Source organism: Diaphorina citri, unplaced genomic scaffold (genome assembly GCF_000475195.1).
Source record: "Diaphorina citri unplaced genomic scaffold, Diaci psyllid genome assembly version 1.1 scaffold413, whole genome shotgun sequence".
In the NCBI taxonomy this organism is placed as follows: Eukaryota; Metazoa; Arthropoda; class Insecta; order Hemiptera; family Psyllidae; genus Diaphorina; species Diaphorina citri.
In genome coordinates, this window is record NW_007377848.1 from 32,816 (window position 1) to 46,511 (window position 13,696).

The window sequence follows — 13,696 nt, forward strand, 5'->3', positions numbered from 1 at the left end:
ACCTATTCCCTGTTACCCTCAGGAATGTTAGGTTCCTTACCTGTCTCTTATTGTATCATTCAATCCTTTTGTCAGGAACAAAACCTCGGAGGTATCAAAATCCCACAAGCCCAGATACTAGGTACACAAAGACAAGGCAATTTTCTGAGTAGATATGGGAAAGATCTATAGAAGTAGGTATGTTATACTTAACCCAAACACTAGGAAGTTTCATTTTAACTACTTTTCATTTTAACTTCTGTTGCCCTCCAGGCTAACTAGGCTGGTTTCTGTTTCTATTTTTTTTTTTTTGAAGAGGTTTGACAGAGGGAATTGTAACTGCTAAGGTCTTATCGTCCCGAAATCGAAGAGAGAAGGAAGACAGCATAGGAGAAAGCCAGCCGTTCCGACAACGAACATTATTCCATCTGGATAAAATCCGGCCCGGGCGGGAATCGAACCCGCGGCCTAGCGCTTACAAGGCAGACGCGCTACCCTCTAAGGCTAAGCTAACCAGGCTGGTTTCTGTTTCTATGAATTCATTTATAACTATAGAATTTTATTCTACTCAAAAACTCCTGGTATCAAGTAGACATGTTTCTAGTTCTTTCCATTGCCATTCTTCAGTCCTAAAGTCGACACTGGAGGAGTAGGACTGTAGCCTGAAAAAAAGATAAAGTATTAGCACACGTGCATATCAAAAAGGAGCTAGAGAGAGAGATAGATAGAGAGAGAGGGAGAGGGAGAGAGAGGGAGGGAGAGAGAGAGAGAGAGAGTTGGCGGTGTAGGTTGCCTTTTTTTTTTTAGAAGCATCAAAACAGAAAGTTATCATTTGGATTGTAGGTAGGGTATACCCACTATCACGAAAGCACGTAGAGGGTTTAAAAGCATTCTGCAACATCAGATAAATATGCAATTTAGAAGGTAAAGGATTCAGTGGAGATCACTTCAGACGGGGTATTGTTTCCTATTGCGTTTCCTTTATGCATTCAAAACGTACCTACAGGACTTTTAAATTAAACCTTTTTAGGTATAGGTACGGACATAAAAAGCCCTTGTGATTGGTACCTACATACCGAGTAGCGAGACTAGGGAAATGAGAAAATGCAGGCTACGTCAATTAGAAGGAGAAATGTATTCGGAAAATTATGTTTTCATAAACGAGAAAACAAGCCTAAAACTTAATTACAAACACTTCTAATTTTAATTGAAGGAGACTTCTAATGCAGGGAAAACATGGTTTTTAGTTGTGTTTATGAAATGGGTTTTTCCTTCCTTCATGGGACTGCATTACTGATGAACCGTGAATATGAACTTTGCATGAGGTTCCTATTGGCGGGAAAAAAAATGTGATTATTTTGAATGGTTCTGTGTTTTATCTACAGTCCCTAATGACTGACATGACTTTGGTTTTCCTCTCCTTGGAAATCTCTTTTGTAAAAGTAAAACATTGATAAATTAATAAATATCTATCCCAAGAAAAATTTATCTTGTCGAGTCTCACATTACTCCTGTTGCTTTGTTTGAGGAGACAAGGAAACTAATATAATATGTAGGTAATATGTTAAAGAAAACACAACGGGGAAAGATATAAAACTTGGTTTTTCTCTCCGAGAAAGACACACACTCGCACGTGATTTTCATTTTAAATTTCATCTGCTTTCTTCTGTCTGTTTTCCAGGCCAATGCTGTCCACGCAACATTTAGTTCAATACGTGAGCAGATCGTCATCAATTTGTGGGTAATTTATATTCAGGTAAGAAGAGAGAATAGGAAAAGGTGGCGTAGACAGTTGCATTTGTTGATACTCTGTAAAACATGTTCTTTTTTTACACTGATGGGGAAATATTTAATCCCCTCTACTGTGTGTTTTGCATGTGTACTTTAACACAGTGGATCTTAAATTCTTAAAATACTTACGTGTTCTCTTTGCATTTACCTCAAGATCGAAACACTGTAAGTGCCTAAATAATTGATTGGTACGTTATACCTACCACGGGTATACCATATTTTTTTATAGCAATAGGTGGGTCCTTCATACCTACATACGTAAGTATGTATATTGTGCACACTTGTTACATGGGAACGAATAAAACCATACGAATTGTTGTACAAAGTTTTTATTGAGAACCTTCGCTTTTCCATACATTGAACAGTTTTCACATACCTACATAATTATACATTATACCTATACATATACTCTCGGAAAACTCCGACTGGAAATGTTTACGCAACGAGAAAAAGTTGAATGGGATTTTATTTTCATTTTTCACATGGCTGGTTCAAAATAAAAAACGAAGTAATTTTTTCTTCCTTTTTTACTTTCTATTACCCTTACGTATAGGGAACCTATACAAGGTAATGAGAAAGTGTTGCAATCGGTCCAAATTTTCAAAATCGGGTCTAAAACAATTATTTCCACAATCAAGTTCCACATTTTTTCTCCTCTGCACAAACTGTGAAAGCATTATTCATATTTATGTATGAAATCACATACATAGGTACGATATGTACATAGGTACGATAGGTGATAGGTAACATACCTATTATTAAAAAACAATTATTTCCACAATCAAGTTCCACATTTTTTCTCCTCTGCACAAACTGTGAAAGCATTATTCATATTTATGTATTTTTTATCGTCCATGATGTGTAACTACATGGGTGTACATGCTATATTCAGGGTACCTTGCACTCTGGAATGGATTATCTTTCTTTAGAGAGAATCTGTCATCGATAGATAAAAAAAAACACTTAAGAAGAAGGCTCTAAGAAAAAATGGTCCAAAATTAGCTGAACTTCCAACAACGGCAACAACCTTTCCTGCATTAACACTTAAGAAGAAGGCTCTAAGAAAAAATGGTCCAAAATTAGCTGAACTTCCAACAACGGCAACAACCTTTCCTGCATTTTGTTGAGGAGTGATTTCAGTACATCCACCAATTCCACTGTGGTTGTTACAAACCCATACTCAATAGATAATTCGTTTTGTAATAATATGATCTCTTTCCACCCACAGTCTTCTTCATTCGTCCTAATTTCATTATTTGAATAATTTTTAATAGAGGTACCTAATTATACTGTGTTCGTTCAGTTTAGATGCACTATTCAGTAGGTATTCAAAGAATACAGAATACTATTCAAAGTATTCTTTGTATACCTTACAAAAAGGTCCACGCTTGAAAAATTGGCATAGGTTTCTGGTTTTGAAGATTCGCAACAACCTTGTAGAAATATTATAAGAACATAAGTACGCATTAAATTGAAAGGAAAATATTGATGGAAATTTTCTTTTGTATAACTTTCTGTCTGAAAACTGAAATGAAATTGCATTCGAAAAAAGCTTTCTGTCAATAATAGGATGAAGCTCTCAAAAGTGTGAAAACAAGTGGATTTTGAAATGATTACAAAATAAATATGTAGGTATTTGAGTATGCATTATACCCATTGATTTTGTTAGGCGTACCTACCTGCCAATGAAACTATGATTGTCCCAGTTGAATAGATCCCGAAAAATTTTGGGTGTATGTAGGTAAGACAGGTACTTTGAAACTTGAAAAAGTCAAAGGCAATTCTTGTTTATAAATTTGTACCAATTAAAATTCAGAATTAGGTTCATTTTACTTTTTCAATAGGTATTAACTATTATGTATTTAGCAGGTAACTACCGACCTATTTAGACAAATGCCAAGTACCTACTCAAATTTCCTCGAGAAAGAAGATGGAGACAATCTTTTATCTTTTCGATTTTCTATTTCTATTGAAATTTGTCGCAAAATGTTTTCCCTTCGAGGTACTTCTTGTCTTTCCAATCTGTGGTGTTTAGAAAACTTTGAAACTCTTTCTTTTCTCCTTTTTTTCCGTTTCCTTTCAAAATTTCTATTCAGAACATCTTGTATTCAAGGATTTCTAAAGTCAGACTTCAAAAAGTTAGGTAGGTACTTCTACAAGTTGCGATGTTTTCTTCAAAATACAGCGTATAGCGGGTACATAACCAACCTACCATGAATTTCACTAATTCAGTTAGAAAATTAGAAATTAATCAGAACAAAATAAAGTTATATTTTATATTCATAGAATTAATTTACAACGACACCAACATGGCGAGAGTACAGTTAACAGTTACTAGGAACCTATTCATTAACTTTTCCTGTTTTTACATAAAAGAAAAAAATCCTACCTATATTCAATATACATTGTACGTCTGTACCTACAAAATACCTTTTGAAAATCTAACGTTCAATAAAGTCCTAATTAAGTTCAAAGAAGGATATTGCTTTTGCGGATAGAAACGGCAAAAATCATCTGCAATCATTCTTTTTACATAAAAGAAAAACCTATATTCAATATACATTGTACGTCTGTACCTACAAAATACCTTTTGCAAATCTAACGTTCAATAAAGTCCTAATTAAGTTCAAAGAAGGATATTGCTTTTGCGGATAGAAACGGCAAAAATCATCTGCAATCATTCTTGTTAAACTGAAATGAACAAATGCACTTCACCATCATTTACCTCAATGCAGGATGCAGGCTTTAGTTCTGCTCTAGCCCATTGTAGGATAAATAATAATGAAAACACACGTTAATCAGTTCAGTCAGCGTGAAATAAATTGCTTCAGCACTATACTTGCATTTATTATGGGAGCCTCTTCGGTTCCAAATACATATTCATCACGACTCATTCTGCGCTATTCAGCACGAGTTGCTTGATTGCTCCAAGTAAATTTGCATTTATTTTTCCATCTCTTTTATAGTAGGTATTTGTCAAATGTATTTTTTTTTTTTTTTTTTTTTTTAAGGGGGAGTTTTTAGTGTCAAATCTCAATATACCTAGGTTGGTTTTACAGTATGTAATGGGGAATTTTTTAAATTTGAAATTTACCATTTTCCAAGGGGGGAATTTTTTTTTTTTTTTTTTTTCAAACAATACTTTCCATTTATTTATACAATAATAATTCAATAACAGGTATTATAATAATAAAAAAATAATAATAATATACATTGAAAAAAGATTTATGAAGAAAAGTTTTCGCAACCCATTCAGCATATTGCTGGTGTCGGGTTGAATCCTTTTTATCAGAGCAATTTTACCCTAAAATCCTTTACTGTAGAACTAAGAACAGTGTCAACAGCTACATACCTATTAGCGCAACATATTCCTCTTATACGGGTAGCTTTAGATTAAAAGCTGAAGTCCCGGTACAAAGCCAAAGGTGTATTAATTGAAAGGTAGAATATTTTATTGTGTAGAAAGGTAAAAGAATGGGGAAAGAGGATAGGCTTTTCTTTTTAAACTTGTGCGAGAAAAGGGAGTTTGGTGCTTAATTATAACGCATGAGGTGATTTCATAACATTTTCAAAAAATATTTCTCCCAATGATGAAAAGTTTTCATCAACTTCAATTCAAAGGAGAAGAAAATTTAATGAGAATTACGCTGAAACACTGAAACAGCGACAGTTCTTGAATAGTATAGCTTCCAGAGCAGGTAGAATGATTAAACAGGGTGCCCTAATGCTGATAATTAGTGAAAATAATCCTGAATAATTAATATAAATTAATGTTTAATATTTACCTATTTATCTATGAGCATCATAATTAAGTATTGAAAACCTTTATTTTATAGGTACTTGCTTATTTATTTATTTTTTCGTCTTTTTTTTTCAAGTCAGCAGTTCTGACTCAGCGTTTATAAACAATGATTTTGTATTTGTAACTTTGTCATGAGAAATTAATACACTTAATATTTACCCATATGTATTTCATCTGTTTTGTGTCTACTCTGTATATTTCCCTACTACCTTTTGTCAAAAGAAAATATGAAGCGTCTTGCTAGCAGATTTAGTACATTTTGCCTGAATTTGAATTGGATTTCCAAAGTTTGCAGAAAACATAATCATTTTCACAAAATTCTCGTTTCATCCCTAAATTCATAAATAATTGGTTTATCTCCGTTTTCTGTATGATTTACATATTCAGGCTTCTCGGGAAAGTTGAAGGACATTTTAGACCTTTGCCTCACTCAAAATTATTAGAAGAAAGTCATTTCTGGTAGTACTCATTTTAATAAAACATAGAACACGCATTTTCAAGATGACAGTTTTTAATAAAAGGACGTTTCAAAAGGCTCTCCTGATTATATCCTACTTTCTAGATCTCTGTAAATCCACTTCTGTGCCAAGGGTTAAAGTCATTTCCACATTCTCTTGTGCTCTTTGCTCGTATTTATTTCTTTAGGCTTATTTTTATTCCCTGCCTTAATGTTCTTCCTATTGCTTCAAACTATTATTTTTCTTACTTCATTTTTATTGCTGAAAGGAACTACTAACGTTTCTATTTCTTTTCCATTACTAATTTTTATTGTTCCTTACATTTTCCTGTGTCGATGTCGATTCGAGCAGTGATAGAAACTAATCTCAATTTTGTGAAATGTGTGCTGTTATACTTAACAAATGAAGCCTGCTAGGATTTCGTTAATTAACTTCTAGTGTGTAAACTCCAACACCAATGTACTCCTTCACTTGTACTACAATTGCAAATTATGTATAGGTTCTACTTTGGTTAGAATTTCATTGTAGATGCTGTTATACCTAACAAATGAAGCCTGCTAGGATTTCGTTAATTAACTTCTAGTTTGTAAACTCCAACACCAATGTACTCCTTCACTTGTACTACAATTGCAAATTATGTATAGGTTCTACTTTGGTTAGAATTTCATTGTAGAAGAGGATTAAAGTTCCCAACATGAGCTTAACTTTAGCACACGTACATATAACGCCGACATAAATCAGGATGCATTAGAGTGAAAAAGTTCCTTCTTGATGTTGCTGTAAGAGATATAAAAATTTAAAAGCTCCACAATTTAATTAGATAAATAAAAAAAAAAGAGAAACCAATTAATTTCAGACGCTCTGGTGTGTTTTGTTCTCTTTTGAGACATCCAAAATGCCAAGAAAACCAAAATGAAAGATGGAGAGAGAGAAAGAGAAGGATGGGATGAGTAGAGAAACGTAAATGAAAAAGATATAACCAAGAGGAGAAAGAACAGAAGAAAAGGGAGAGAAAAGAGAAAGATATTAGAGAGAGACTTTAAATACACTGTGATATCATTAAATGCTTTTCTACATCAATTAAATCCTTACTCTCTCAGCTTTATTTATGTGAAGGTCCAGTGATTTCTCTCCCTCTTTTCCTTTGCCCTTCTCTTTCCTGTTCCCAAATAGCCACACTTCTCTCTTGTGAAGTATTGTGCTTTCATGCATTCATAGAAGAAAAGCTGGATTTATTTACTGGGTTGACCACTGGAAGATGAAAGAATAACACAACATGAAATCTGTGAAATGTTTCTATGTGCTTTTTCTTCAAATCTTTTAATATATCGAATCAAAGGCTAAAATTTATGTTTTTCTTTCTTCCTTTCATGAAATATAAAATACGACTTGTTCTTGTTCTACGACCCATTTCAATAAGTGGCTTTTTAGTCCGTCCTTCCTTTATTATTACTAATAATAAAAGGTATAGTGGACGGACTATTGTATTCGCTTCGGTGTCGTCTGTCTATTGGCACACATCCACCACTGGATTTTTCTATGGAATAAGGAACAGGAGGAAGGGCTAAACCCAACAGTTGAACTTTTGCAAAGTTAAAGATAACAATGTTGGCACACATCCACCACTGGATTTTTCTATGGAATAAGGAACAGGAGGAAGGGCTAAACCCAACAGTTGAACTTTTGCAAAGTTAAATAATATCATGAGAAAGCTCTCTCCTAGAGCAGGGGGCATAGAAGTTGTAATGTTGTATAGAAAGCAATATAAGTTGAGACGTACACCCTCTTCTAGCAAGTAGCACAAGCATTCAATATGGGTTACGGCATAAAAGTTTTCTTTCGTTTCCTTCTCCTCTTGAAACCCATTATGGACATTACACAAAAGGAACTACGGGTATACTATATTTTTTATAGGAATAGGTGGGTCCTTCATACCTACATACGTAAGTATGTATATTGTGCACACTTGTTACATGGGAACGAATAAAACCATACGAATTGTTCTTTCTTCTTTTCATGAAATATAAAATACGACTTGTTCTTGTTCTACGACCCATTTGAATAAGTGGCTTTTTTCATGTCAGAATCATACGATACATATTATCATCTTGCCCTAACAGTACTAATACTAACACCCTGTTCAATTGTAGAAGAAAGTATTTAATAGGAAATAAGAAACAAGAGAAGAAAATAATAAAGAACTAAAAAGTAAAAAGAGTACGAAGAGAGAAACAGAAACAAAATAGGAACAGCTGTAATCAGGGTCGTAGGGTTGAACGTTGAAATGAAATTGATATTTGTAGATACTTGTGTCATGAATTCATGATCATGAATCAAGTCTTATATTATGTAGAATCAGTGGCCATCTATACATGGTGACATTTTTTTTGACATTACATCACAAAGAATACCTGTGAGTATTCTAATATTTTAGCAACAGATATCTGTTGGTAAAATGAATTCCTACTTGAGATTACTTCTTTACTACTCTTTCCTTTGTGTTTTGTAATAATATGATCTCTTTCCACCCACAGTCTTCTTCATTCGTCCTAATTTCATTATTTGAATAATTTTTGATAGAGGTACCTAATTATACTGTGTTCGTTCAGTTCAGATGCACTATTCAGTATTCAAAGAATACAGAATACTATTCAAAGTATTCTTTGTATACCTTACAAAAAGGTCCACGCTTGAAAAATTGGCATAGGTTTCTGGTTTTGAAGATTCGCAACAACCTTGTAGAAATATTATAAGAACATAAGTACGCATTAAATTGAAAGGAAAATATTGATGGAAATTTTCTTTTGTATAACTTTCTGTCTGAAAACTGAAATGAAATTGCATTCGAAAAAAGCTTTCTGTCAATAATAGGATGAAGCTCTCAAAAGTGTGAAAACAAGTGGATTTTGAAATGATTACAAAATAAATATGTAGGTATTTGAGTATGCATTATACCCATTGATTTTGTTAGGCGTACCTACCTGCCAATGAAACTATGATTGTCCCAGTTGAATAGATCCCGAAAAATGTCTGAAAACTGAAATGAAATTGCATTCGAAAAAAGCTTTCTGTCAATAATAGGATGAAGCTCTCAAAGTGTGAAAACAAGTGGATTTTGAAATGATTACAAAATAAATATGTAGGTATTCGAGTATGCATTATACCCATTGATTTTGTTAGGCGTACCTACCTGCCAATGAAACTATGATTGTCCCAGTTGAATAGATCCCGAAAAATTTTGGGTGTATGTAGGTAAGACAGGTACTTTGAAACTTGAAAAAGTCAAAGGCAATTCTTGTTTATAAATTTGTACCAATTAAAATTCAGAATTAGGTTCATTTTACTTTTTCAATAGGTATTAACTATTATGTATTTAGCAGGTAACTACCGACCTATTTAGACAAATGCCAAGTACCTACTCAAATTTCCTCGAGAAAGAAGATGGAGACAATCTTTTATCTTTTCGATTTTCTATTTCTATTGAAATTTGTCGCAAAATGTTTTCCCTTCGAGGTACTTCTTGTCTTTCCAATCTGTGGTGTTTAGAAAACTTTGAAACTCTTTCTTTTCTCCTTTTTTTCCGTTTCCTTTCAAAATTTCTATTCAGAACATCTTGTATTCAAGGATTTCTAAAGTCAGACTTCAAAAAGTTAGGTAGGTACTTCTACAAGTTGCGATGTTTTCTTCAAAATACAGCGTATAGCGGGTACATAACCAACCTACCATGAATTTCACTAATTCAGTTAGAAAATTAGAAATTAATCAGAACAAAATAAAGTTATATTTTATATTCATAGAATTAATTTACAACGACACCAACATGGCGAGAGTACAGTTAACAGTTACTAGGAACCTATTCATTAACTTTTCCTGTTTTTACATTAATTATTTACACCTGATAAAATATTAAAACAATGAAATTGTGAAAAAAGAGCCTGCAGTGATGTAGAGAGGATGAATATTCTATTCAGAGGGAGGGAGGATACAATAGGGATATAGACAAAAAGGAAGAGAAAGATAATATGAAGATACGAGAGTACAGACTTTAGATAAAGGACATTCCCTATGTTGATGCTCGTATTATCTCTTCTTTTGTCTATTGTTTTTCCGTTATAAATACGATACGATGAGTACACATTTCGAATGCATGCATTACATGATGAAGGTACAGGATTTAGTACCTACATGTACATATAGGTAGGGGTAGACTATCTATTTATGTACTCGTTCGAATAGTATACATATGTAGGTAGACAAATAATCTTTCATCTCTTTACATAGGGTAAAAGAAAGAGCTTTGCTCGTGGGCCCCGATGTCCCTCAAAGCTATTTTACAACTTGCACTTTGCTCATCAGGAACGATTTCAATTTTAATGAAAGAGCTTGAGTCGGATAGGTAGGTAAACAAATAATCTTTCATCTCTTTACATAGGGTAAAAGAAAGAGCTTTGTTCGTGGGCCCCGATGTCCCTCAAAGCTATTTTACAACTTGCACTTTGCTCATCAGGAACGATTTCAATTTTAATGAAAGAGCTTGAGTAATGGAAGTTAAATGTAAGGTAAATCAAGCATTGAAATTGCAATGACACATATAGGACATGTTAAGGCTTAGAAATGTGCTGACTGAGTTCAAGTTAGTTGGAATGTTTAAGGGAGAAGTCGAGACGAGATACGTAGGTTGGAAATTAGTATGGATTGACGACTGATAACCTGTGGTGACCCACTGAGATCCCAATAATAACGGTGCTTTATAGGTCAAAAATAGATAGGTACATGTGAATGTAAGGTAAATCAAGCATTGAAATTGCAATGACACATATAGGACATGTTAAGGCTTAGAAATGTGCTGACTGATTTCAAGTTGGAATGTTTAAGGGAGAAGTCGAGACGAGATACGTAGGTTGGAAATTAGTACCTATGGATTGACGACTGATAACCTGTGGTGACCCACTGAGATCCCAATAATAACGGTGCTTTATAGGTCAAAAATAGATAGGTACATGTATTACATGATAATTATTTACACCTGATAAAATATTAAAACAATGAAATTGTGAAAAAAGAGCCTGCAGTGATGTAGAGAGGATGAATATTCTATTCTTATTTCTTCTAAAACCAAACTACGTATTAATAGGTACTGTAACTTTCATTAATGTTGGTCCAGTGGTTTTCAACCATAAAAAGCCTGCACGTTGAAAAATATGATTAAAAAATATGGTTTTTAATTATTTATGTACGTGCTCATCGTAGTGTATTAAAATTAATACAAAGTTATTAAAACCAATCTTTCCTCTTCTTCCCTTTTATCTTCTTCAAAGTGCTTTTTTCTCCCAGATTTGCTTTTATTTTTCCCTTTATTGTGGTTTCTCGCACATCATCATCCTTTCGTCGAGATTTTCTTTTCAAAGTTTTGAAATGATGAAATCGGAAGAAGAAAGATTGTCGGAAAATTCACAGCCTCACAGTTTTAAATTTAGGTTGGTGGATGTGCTTTTCACAATATAACTTTCGAGTTGAAATGAAACTTTGTGTGTTTAAGTTGGCGAAACTTTGATGATTCAAAGTGCTTTTTTCTCCCAGATTTGCTTTTATTTTTCCCTTTATTGTGGTTTCTCGCACATCATCATCCTTTCGTCGAGCTTTTCTTTTCAAAGTTTTGAAATCGGAAGAAGAAAGATTGTCGGAAAATTCACAGCCTCACAGTTTTGAATTTAGGTTGGTGGATGTGCTTTTCACAATATAACTTTCGAGTTGAAATGAAACTTTGTGTGTTTAAGTTGGCGAAACTTTGATGATTTTCATATTATTATTTTTCCATACAAACTTTTCCTCTTGAAATGATTTCGGGATTTTTCGCTTTCCTTCCCAAAAGTAGGAAAATCCGTTTTTTAGTAAATAAAAAAATACATAATTGAAATAAAAAAATCCAAACTTTTCATTGGCTGCTTGAGCAATGAGGTCGTTGAAAGTAATTTTGAAAAACAAAAAAATTGTTGCACAAATATGCAGTAGGTATCTATAATCATGATAGCTATTTTGGAAATGGTTATACAGAATTTCAAAATGAACTTATTAATGGTGTACGTAGGTATTAACAAAATACTGGCATACATAACAATAATGAAATTTATTCTACCTCGTGGTGTTCTAAAAATAGCAATAAATTAAATTTTGTATAATACAACTTGATGACCTCTTTGTGAAAAATTACAAAACTTTCTCACTCGCAGGTGTTTGTGGCTTCTTTGAGAAATTTTACTGTGGAAATTTCAAACAAAGTAATGAAATCCAACATGGTGATAATAAAATAATCTGTATAATGAACAATCAAAAAATCCAAGCATGATGTTAATTTTCAACAAAATAAGAGAGAGAGAGAGAGAGAGAGAGAGAGGAGAGAAATAAAAGCTCTTTTTTAAAGTATATTCACAAAAGTTTGTAAAACAATAAGAAATTTTCATCAACATTTATTCTAATTCCCAAAATAAAACAAATAACAAATCATAATTAGGTAGGTGTTGTAAGCTAAGTCACTGTACATTATTATTTATTATTATTATTATTATTATTATTATAAACGAATCATTTCTTTGTATTTATTTATTTTAAATTAATATCCAAACATGAGCTCTAAACTGTGCATGATGAATGTGTTCACTACATTTGGATTGAGTTATATTTTGTTCAAGGTTTCATACACTGCGCCAATCAATTAGAGGAACGCTACTATTTTCTGGTTTTTCTCAAAGTGCTGTTCAGTGTTATTTTTTTTTATTTATTTTTTTTTTTTCGGTAAAACCATTTTAACGTTCTTTGCTGTAAAGTTAAAAAAAAAAAAATCGGTTTTTCCTATTGCCCTATTCTTGTTTTTCATTTTTTTTTTTAAAAGGTGAAAAAAAAAAAATGTGTTTTTGAAAAGGAAAATGTTATTTCATTTTCCAACCTGTCTAAAACAGAATTTCTAATTTATAAAAAGTAAATGAGAGGTAACAATTTGTTTTCCCCGTGCAAGATAAAGAGGTCGATAGAAATTTGACATAGGTAATGTCTGCAGTGTTATTTTATTATGACGTCTTCTAAGCATCTAAGCAACAGGATCATGTGGTGATAATACCAATACAATAGCTTCAGTTACATACCTATTTTTTCCGTCTTTTTCTTCCTTTTATGTATAAACTATCTACCTACCGGTCGATAACACCCATTATTAGGTACCCTGTTATAAAATTATGTAACCAAGAATATGTATCTATTTATGCATATTACGAGTTAGGTGTAGGTGGTACCTATGCTAAATTTACGTACACACTCTTACCTGTATCCATGTAACAGTAACAACTTGTGTAATGTTCTCCAATTTCCAAGGAAAAGCGTTTTTGTTAAAGTGAATGAAAAGAAAAATCATGTTTATATCTTCATCTACAAGGTGAGTCGTACTGCTTTCTGATGTGTAAAATAGTATTTAGGTCGAAAATTTGATATAAGAGTAGACATTAGTAAAGAAGAGTCACATCAGGGGCATGCTAATGTGCATTATGCTAATCTAAATTTCTTGGCCCGTATTCATGAACAGAAAACTGCTAAAAAAAAAAAAAAAAAAAAAAAAAAAAAAAAAAAAAAAAAATCAAAATATTTTTTTTTTTGGGTAATACTTTTTTTTAACACA

The 13,696-nt window shown here is 32.8% G+C and overlaps 1 long non-coding RNA gene across 1 annotated transcript in view; it reads left to right on the plus strand.

Moving 5' to 3' along the window:
• The first annotated feature begins 1,655 nt into the window (after window positions 1-1,655).
• The window catches only part of LOC103508587, a 149,210-nt gene continuing 137,169 nt past the window's right edge, over window positions 1,656-13,696 (plus strand). The window contains exon 1 of the long non-coding RNA XR_003391315.1: window positions 1,656-1,735. This is a non-coding gene — a long non-coding RNA (Down syndrome cell adhesion molecule). The remainder of the gene's footprint in view (window positions 1,736-13,696) is intronic.